Raw genomic sequence first — 9,454 nt, 5'->3', positions numbered from 1 at the left:
GGGGGGGGGGGGGGGGGATATAATAAACCAGCTCCATACATTAATTAATATAGCTCCAGGATGATGTGGTCCCAAATTGTAAAATACACTATTTCTGGAAGAGCAAGTCATTACAATATCCCTGATGTTTCCACCAGAATTTTAATGTTGCCGTGAGCAACAGGAAGACAGATTTTATTCTGGGAGCTGGAGTCATTCCTGGCCCCATTCCCAGTATCATGTACTGATTTTATTTAGATTTTCCACTCGTGTCCCCCCTTCTCAGTTCATAATTATATAACCAGTGCTCACTAGCCTGTGTCACAGCATCTTTAATTGAAGACTGTGAAATTTGCACTCTGCTGTATTTATAGTATAACGAGACTCCGTGTTAAAACTGACTGCGGTGTCAGGAAGGAAAAGTCACAGTCTAATTAAATCTCACAGCGCAGTTTGCGACTGCTACGTCCCTCCACATCACCATGGTGATCTGGGAACCTGTAGGAGGGTTATTTAATGCTACCTGGAAAGGGGAAGTTCACTTTTGTATTTATTTGGCTAAAATAAGGCTACTTGAGGACAAAATCCAACCTCAGGCGCTCGACTCCACCAGACATAGAAGGGTTTTTGTTTTTGTTTTTTTATAAATTCATTTCCTGAAAAAACGCCCCGGAAATGAAAACATTAGTGTGGACGTAGCCTTAGGTATAAACTGGGGGGCATGGAGTTTGAAAAACAAAGGGGCTTAGGAATGATGCAGTTGCATTATGGGAAGTGTAAGATCCAGTGTTTTCCGAGCTTGACCCCATAGAAAAGACTAAAAGTCAGGATGTTCAAGAACACAAGCGGTGAGGACAGGTTGTAAATGAACCTCCAGCTTAATCCTAGGATGAAAAAGGCAATTTAACAAAGCAATTTATGACAGAAAAGCAATTTCTTTCACTTTCACTTTTTACCCTTAAACCATGCTGTGATAATATAATTGGTATTTATTTAAAACATCTCATTGTCTGAGTGCAATTTTTCTTTGGCCTAATGGAGTCATTTTTAAAGAAAGCCAAATATGAACATGAACATCCTGCTGCTTTGATTTTTGTAATGATTATTCTTTTTATTTAGCTTTGACATAAACCTGCTTGTTCCCCACAGTATTACTCCCTAAACCCGATGTGGGGCAAATGAATAATAATAATAATAGTTGTATTTTGCAGAATTATTTTTGAATTTGCGACCAGATGCTCCCAATCCATCTGAGTCCTGGATAGCAGAAGTAACAGACAATAACAACCTTTTTCCCCCCAACTGAAACAGAAGCTTGTGGAGTTTACTTTGATTCCAATCTGTTCCGAACTTCTGTATCTGAAAAAGCCTCAAACATGGACATGAATTCTCAGCAGGTGTCTGGAAACAAAGTGCAGTGTCTGCTGCTCAGGCAGCGACTCCAGCAGCTACACAACCATCTAGAGACACACCTGATAATAAAGAGTTACAGCCTCATTTGTCAGCTCCCTACTGCCTCGCTGCCACCAACCGTGAATTAGTTGAGGTGTTTGGTTGTGTGTGTCTCCTCTCACAGCTTTTAAAGTTTACCTCCTTGCACCTTCATACTGTCATAACCATGAGGACTGGCTCTTTTGGGGTGTGATGTTGCATTTTTATATCCTGGTGGGGACTTACACCTGAATACACATTAACCCATGGAGACTCACAACACCACAGGGACAAAACACTAAGGTGGGGACTGTTTTTACTTAAAATAAAGTTACATTACAAGTTACAAAAACAAAATACAGCAACAATAATGATTAACGTTAAGAGTCACACGTGCACGTTTAGTTGCAGGATCTGCACACGGACATACCTACACATGCACAGCTGTAATTATACATACACACACCACAAACAGTATATGGCTGAGATGTGCTAATCACATACACACACACACGTGAGAGTTTTAGTGAATAAACACACAAGTGTATGTATCTGCATTTCATCTTCACTGTCAATTTTCACTCCCCATAGGGTGTGTGTGTGTGTGTGTGTGTGTGTGTGTGTGTGTGTGTGTGTGTGTGTGTGTGTGTGTGTGTGTGTGTGTGTGTGTGTGTGTGTGTGTGTAGATGTATGCATGTGTCATATGTGGCTCCTCCCCATTATGTCAGAGAGTATTGATCCACATATTACTTTCTGAGTCCAAAACAGCTGACCTGCACACCCACACACACCCACACACACACACACACACACACACACACACACACACACACACACACGCAGCACACTCTACTCAACATAACCATGAATGTGCCTTGTAATGAATGGCAGGGAGAAACACACGGAGAGCTAATGCTGCTCATGCTAACGTATTTAAATTCAAACCGTAGCATGAAGTGTTTAAGTTAAATCATTCCAATCTATTGATTTACCAGTGTGCACTAAAATGTGACAGAATTTTAATCAACACTAGCGATATCACATCTCTCCAAGTGTGACATATTATATGCCATTAATCGGGCAGCTGTATAAATCTTCATTGATGTGTGACAGGGAGTAATGGAAACATTGGATTTGAGACCACTGCGGGTGATGGCCTCAGGTCTGCAGCACGCTGAAACAGCACTCTCATGTTCAGGCTTTCATAGAGAAGAGAGATGATGATACACAACAATTACTGGCATCCTTTTCATTAGGTATCAAGATGGCTAACTGGCTGACAGTGAGTCAATTTATTTGAAAATCGAATTTTAAAACTGCAAGAGCTGAGAGTTTAAATTTTAATCAGCAATGTCGGGGTTAAATTCGTCTGAGTTATACTGTGAGAAAAAAAGAAATGTGACCTGAATCTAAAAATCACAGCTTGTATTTCCTGTGTTCTGGTGGCTGACAGTTTATTGGCCCATTAGAAAAGCAGCAGAGCTGCACCACACATCTGTCCCTTTATAGTAATGGCCAAACTGACTCAGACTGAAATGCCCCAAAAAAATGAGACATTCAAAGGAAAACTATACGACTCACGAGCCAAAAATAAAAACAGAAAATTAAAAGATGGATAATTGAGTCTTTATCTGACAAACTGTCATTATAAATAACTTCTACAATAGACCTGAAGAGTGTAACTTCAGTTCCATTTCACATCTTACAGTCTCAACCATTTTTATAATTAACTATCTCAACACTTCTTAATTATGGAATGCCATCTTAATTAATATTAAATAAATAAATCAATACATGAATAAATAAATACAGGTAAATAAATCCTGTAGAAACATATAAATAATAATAATAATAATGTAAATATATAAATGACTCAATAAATGAAAAACGGAAATAAATAAATGTAGAAGTATGAATAAAAATCTCCTGACATAAAGGTTTATTTATTTATTTATTCATTCATTCTTTTATTGATCTATTCATTTATGTATTCATTTATACAACTATTTATTTATTTATTGACACACTTCTATATTTCTATTTACATTTATTACCTACTTCTCCCCAACACTGTACAGTATGTGCAGCTTAAAAAAATTCCCCTTTTGGTTTTTTTTGGGGTTTTTTTTTCACAATTCCACCAACTGTATAATCAATATATTTTTTATTGCGTACAGAACGAAAGAAAAACCCCACTATAATTAATTACAACAAGCCCCACGATGCTGCCTCCGACATTTCACCCTCTCATTAGATTTGCCATTTGTGTCAGCGTGTGAACATTGACCGGGATGAGAACCACTTTTATTGATGAGAGTCAATGAGCAGGTGTGTGCGCAGGTTAATTAATTTTTAATGGAACATCCAGCAGGAAGTGGGTTTTGAAAGAACCCCCCTCATCACAGCTCTAAGCATTGCCATCAAAGCGTCGTGAGGTTGTGAATTTTTAATGGATCGACAGCAAAAAAGGTCTAACTTTTGTAAACCGCGCATCATCACTTCCTGTCTGTGTATTTCGGGTCTGTTGTGGTATTTTTGCGCCGAGTGTCATCAATTGCTTGTGAAGTCATTTCACTTCAAAGATGAGACAGTGGCAGCGATCTCAGGCCTGTGACAGTCGTGTTGATCGCTGTGGCTTTTTTAGTGACAGTTATACAAAATATTAATCACTTGGGCAAAATTTAGAATCAAAAAAGGCATTTGATTGTTCGGTGTCTGTGTGTAATGATAAGTGTTCGCTCTCTCTGCTTTAACACTTTAAGGCAGAACTGCATCCAGTAAATTATTCGTCAGTTTTATTCATCCCAAAGTCAGTGTCCACTCCTTATTTTTCTGTTTTCACAATTCAGTCAAAGCTCCAAACAGCACAACTCCAACAAAACGCAGTACAGCAACAGACACTCACTCTCAGGATCTGATGCAGTCCAGGAGAAACACAGAAATCTGATTCTGAGTAGACAGACACATTTTTGACATAGCTATGTATATGATGGTCTGTGAGTTTGGCATCGGTGGTTTAGTACAGCAGCTTGGATAATGCATTTGTCCTATAACTCAAAATGATCATGCTTTAAGTGCTGTTTCAGTGTGGTGTAATATGATTGATGGGGACCAGCTTGTTGTGTATCTGCAGGCCGACACCGACAGAAACAAAGGCCCATAAATAAATTAAGCTGTGCAAACACACAAATTCAGGGAGCTCCCTTTCCTTAAAATAATAATAGCATAGCCAAGTCTGAACGCTGCAGCTCTTCAACAGAGAGAGAAGCTACTTTATTAGATTGTTACAACAATAAAACCCTGCTGCTGGAGAGAGATCAAGAAAGCAGGAACGAAAAGACGTATATAGATGTTAAAAACGAAGAAATTTTGCTGCAGAAAAGCAGCAGAAACATACTTTCCTTCTTTCAGAAGGGGACGACTTAAAAATGCAAATGACCAGATTTGCCATTTCACACCTGGAGGCAATTCCAGAAAAATCTGTTTCAAACTCTGCCAAACTCCTACACAGAAACCAGGAGAACGTACCGAGCTGCGCTGGGGAGGGTGTGAGTGTACGTGGGTGAGTTTGTGCATATGTACATTAATGTGTGCATTATTAAAAGTATTAAAGGTGAGGAGCAGTATTACATTTTTGCTTGTGATACTAATTTCCATTGCATCATTGGGTCAGTAGTAAACAAGACTCTGTTTGATAAGCAATAAATGAAACCCACATATTTATTATGACACCAGCTTCAACAAGTGACAGGGACATTCTGTGTTAAAACCAACCACTGGACGATTCTGCAAAAACCCCAAATGGTGCCAATGACGTCTCAACTGAAATAGTAAAATATCTTGAAAACTATTGGATGGATTGCTGTGAAGTTTTGGTACATACATTCATGGGGGTGATTTTTAATCATTCGAAAGCGGCTAGAACATCAGAGTTACCACAAGTCATTTCACAAGTTCATTTTCCATGTCAGCGTCTCTTGACAGAAGCAGTGGCTTGCAACCAATCAGAATGCAGAAGTGCTCCACACTAGAGAACACTGGAGAACACGACCATGTAAACTTTTGTTTGGTGTAGCTAAAAGAAAAGTATGTCTTCATGTAGGAACCTCTTGCTCATAGAAAGAAGCGGAGTGAGAAAATAGGTTTTGAGGATCTTTAAGTGTAATTTGAAGCCAATGAGGAAGGACTCCCTGAACTTGTTAGCTTTCATTTAATAGCACATCTGATTCTTTGCCTGAGAGCAGTTTGTTAATCTCACCCTGCAGTCTGGGTAATGATACTGTCTTTTAGCAGTCATTACCTCTGTAGCCCTGCAGCAAGGTGAAACTCACCTCCAGGAAAACAGTGTATAAGCAAACAGCTGCAGTTAACTAGGCCAGCAAATGAAGGTAGCATTGGGGAACTGTGTGTCTGAAATTAAGAGTGAAATTGTAGAAATTTCCTTTATGATGGAGACCGGGGTTTATATGATGTTATTACCCAAATATTGATTTGGAAGTGAAGATTGCTGTTGGTCTCCCCTGTGTCCCCTCTTCTGCGGCGGGACCTCCTCCTTGTGATATTGGCTCCTCTGTCATCACCACCTGTGTGATGAGCCGGCTTGGTTACCAGTCGTCCTGATTGGAAGAATCCACGGTGGGCGGGAGCGGCCGATGTGCTCTCTCGCCACATGATGGATGTGCTTCTGGGGTCGAAGTGCCACAGAAGTTTTAGAGCAGCAGTGTAGTTTAATGACTCGGTGGCCGGTGTGGGCCAGGGGAGGAGGGGAAGGCAGAAGGCCTCCATTATAGCCTCACTGTGCTCAGGCTGTGAGACTATAAGACTATTTCTTTCTCTTTTTTTTACACCCCCGCCTCTTGTTTGGGAAGAAAATAGTCTACAGGACAGCCAGTGACAAACTGCCCTCTTACAATCCATTCAGGCTTGTACCTGCATCTTGGAGATGCTCAATATACAAAGCCTCTTGCCTCCTCATCTTTCCAGTCTGAGCTACAGCTTCTCATCTTTCTTCCTCTCTTTATCCATCCCTGCCTCCTGACACACTGCTGCAGTGGCTGGCGGACAGCACAGGCCATCCCCCATTAAACAGACGGGGAACAGGTGATTCAGTAAAAGGTTGCAGAGGGTGTATAGAGGCTCTCAGTTGTGCTTTGCAGCTGCTGTCTTGGTGCAAAGGTTCATCGTGTTGGAGGTAAAAAAAATTACAAAAGGTTATCACCAGCGATACCAGTATTTATACTGAAAGAAACAACGAGGGCCAGAGCCAGCGTCTGAGAAATACAGAGGTCATGAGACTAAGTGCCTGCTGAGACTCGAATAAATTACATAGTAATAGTCAAGTCAATAACAATCGTCAAGCCTGGCGGAGATAAAAGCATGCACGACCTTCTCAGGGTCTGCAAATGAGAGGATCACAGTGTGATCTGAGTAATATGCTTTACACAAGATTGCAGTACGTTAGTGACCTGAGCATCATATTACAGGTCAGAGTAAAATAAAAAAATAACACCAAGATTACAGCCTTCCCATTCAGATAGAGCACCCAGACTAGACATTAGATATATTAACAGTGCAAGTACTGGGACCGAGGGAAGGAGTAATTATAGGGATCTGTGATTTCGAGTCGTTCAAATGGACATTCAGCACTTAATATCAGCAATGTAAGAGATAATAGAGGGCTGCGGGAATGACGTATTTTTGTTTCAGCAAAAAGCCAATGGGATTTTTATACAAAATAAATGTTAAAGCTAGCTTAATTAGCCCTGTAGAAGACATGGAATTTAAGTAGAAGAATAGCTCTTATGTTGCATGGCAGCTAGTTAGCTTTAGCAATACGGTATAGTATTATACAGCATAAACACTGTTAGTTCTTTGTAACATAAGACTGTTCAGAAGTTTAGCAGCAATAGAAATACTTAAGTCACTTAAAGAGTAGTTTCTGTGATTCCAACATAGCCAGTTGATTAAAATAGCAGCGTCCACTGTCTTGTAGTCACAAGAAGAACTGATATTTTTTTGTTGTAAAAACGTAAATTCAAAATAAAAACAGCGAAGAAATTATTGAGGACTTAATGTAATTGTCCCCAATAGCAGCAGGAAGCAGCTAAACCATGCAGCATGAAAAGCACATCTGATCTTTATTTTTTCTCCCAGGCTGACATTACTGGTAACAGCCTGCTATTATCTCAACACAATCCCCAGCCATTGCACTCAGCTGTTCAAAGATACTGAGGACCAGGTCCTTCACTGCAGCTGCCAGAAAGTGTGTTACGCTGCCTGCAGTCTCATATAGAGGCAAATTCATTTTGCTGTTCTGCTGCTGTCTGTGTGTGTGTGTTCATTCCAGTGTGTGTTTGTGTTGATGGCGAGAGTCTGGTCATCCCTGCAGACTCATAGTTGTAGCTATAAGGTGTGTGTGTGTGTGTGTGTGTGTGTGTGTGTGTGTGTGTGTGTGTGTGTGTGTGTGTGTGTGTTTGTGTGCTTGATTGTTTAGGGGTGTTCATGGTGACATTTAGTTTGGTTTCGTTTTCATCACTGCAATAATTGTGGCAAATGGGAACCTCTCTCTCTCTCTCTCTCTCTCTCTCTCTCTCTCTCTCTTGCTGTTATTCCCACGCCCCATCTGGCCTCAGTAAAAATGTGGAAGTTCAGTTTTGCGTCTTTCAGCATTCAGACGTCGACAGAACTGTCGGTTTTCTCCAAAGATGATTAGCATTGAGCTTCAGTCATGCTTCCAGCCATGTGCTCCTCTCCCTCCTGCCTTTTCACTTTCTCACTGATTAAAGCTCAGGCTCTGTCCACACTGTGCAGGCTTTGCTGGTTTTCCATCATTTGTCGATTACATTAAATTCGTAAATCCATCACTAACTTTGTGTGTTAAGTCTCTAGAGTGAGCATAAAACTTTATTTTGGCACCTGATTTTGATTTAGTTTTACACCAGCCAGCAGAGAAGACTTTGTGACTGAAGCTCCTGCCCCAACAATGAACCCTCTTTCAAAGTCACTTTGATCTTTTCCTCTTGCCATGTTGATCATGCAAAGTCAGAATCAACTGGCTCTGCTCAGCAGTTTTATACATACCACAGAGCGTGGCCGGATGTTTTCTTTTTAACTTCGGGAGTTTACAATTTAACCTTAAACCAATTAAGATTACCAATTATTCAGATTATTCATTGAACTTGGACTGGAATTTCTGAAATTAAAATCAAAAAATAGCAAGAGGGCGGTGTTCCAGAACTTTTGACTTGTAGTGTACACACATACATACATGCTATAGATAGATATATTTGTGGTTTTAAGAACCAAAAACCATCTCAATGTGGTTTTACATCTCCTCTCTCAGGCTTCTCTCTGGAACTATAGTAACAACAGGTCGGTGAGCCAATCAGAAGAGAGGAGGCTCTGAGCCTCTCTTCTGATTGGCTGACTGTTTTTTGAGTGATCTAATAGAAATATAGCAGATTTCATGTAAAACACCCAGAGAAACCAAATCCTGCAGTGATGTTAGTACTGATACTAACCAGGGACACTTTACCAGATGGGCTCATTGTTTTTATCTATCTCCACCTGCCAGCAATCAATCACTGTAATGAATCCCCGAGCTTTTCCAATCATGTCTAAAAAATGACACACTACTTAACATCCTATTTGGTAACTAGTGAAGGGAAACACATCCAGATGCCCCTGGTGTAACATCGGAAAAACAAGGGGTGTGAATTTCCTCTGTCTCCACACCCTCTAAACCAACTGACACTAACTAATTGACTTGCAGCACAGCTTAATAAAACTAAAAGCAGGAAGAACCATCTAGCCGACTCATTACATAGACCTAATCCTTTATAGTGAATTAACTTTTTTCCTCTGTCAAACAAGGGGAAATTTATAATGCTGCCAAGGGTAGCAATCCCCCTTATTCCCCCTGTCCACCTGCGAGGTCTGAAAGGAATATTTTAAAGCTGATGTAAGCAGAGAACATACGGATGGGCCAAATCCACGGTTCACTCTTACTGAAATATTTAGTACGTAACCCCCCCCCCCCCCCCCC

General features: G+C 40.5%; 1 protein-coding gene across 1 annotated transcript in view; it reads left to right on the top strand.

Moving 5' to 3' along the window:
* Window positions 1–9,454, top strand: part of ptchd4 (patched domain containing 4) — a 30,465-nt gene that overhangs the window by 18,607 nt on the left and 2,404 nt on the right. The window lies entirely within an intron of this gene.

The sequence above is a fragment of the Seriola lalandi genome, unplaced genomic scaffold (genome assembly GCF_002814215.2).
Source record: "Seriola lalandi dorsalis isolate HSWRI2012SDOR001 ecotype SW California unplaced genomic scaffold, Sedor1 jcf7180002054544, whole genome shotgun sequence".
Taxonomy (NCBI): Eukaryota; Metazoa; Chordata; class Actinopteri; order Carangiformes; family Carangidae; genus Seriola; species Seriola lalandi.
The sequence above is the reverse complement of the archived record's forward strand: the minus strand, read 5'-3'. Positions and strand labels throughout refer to the sequence as shown.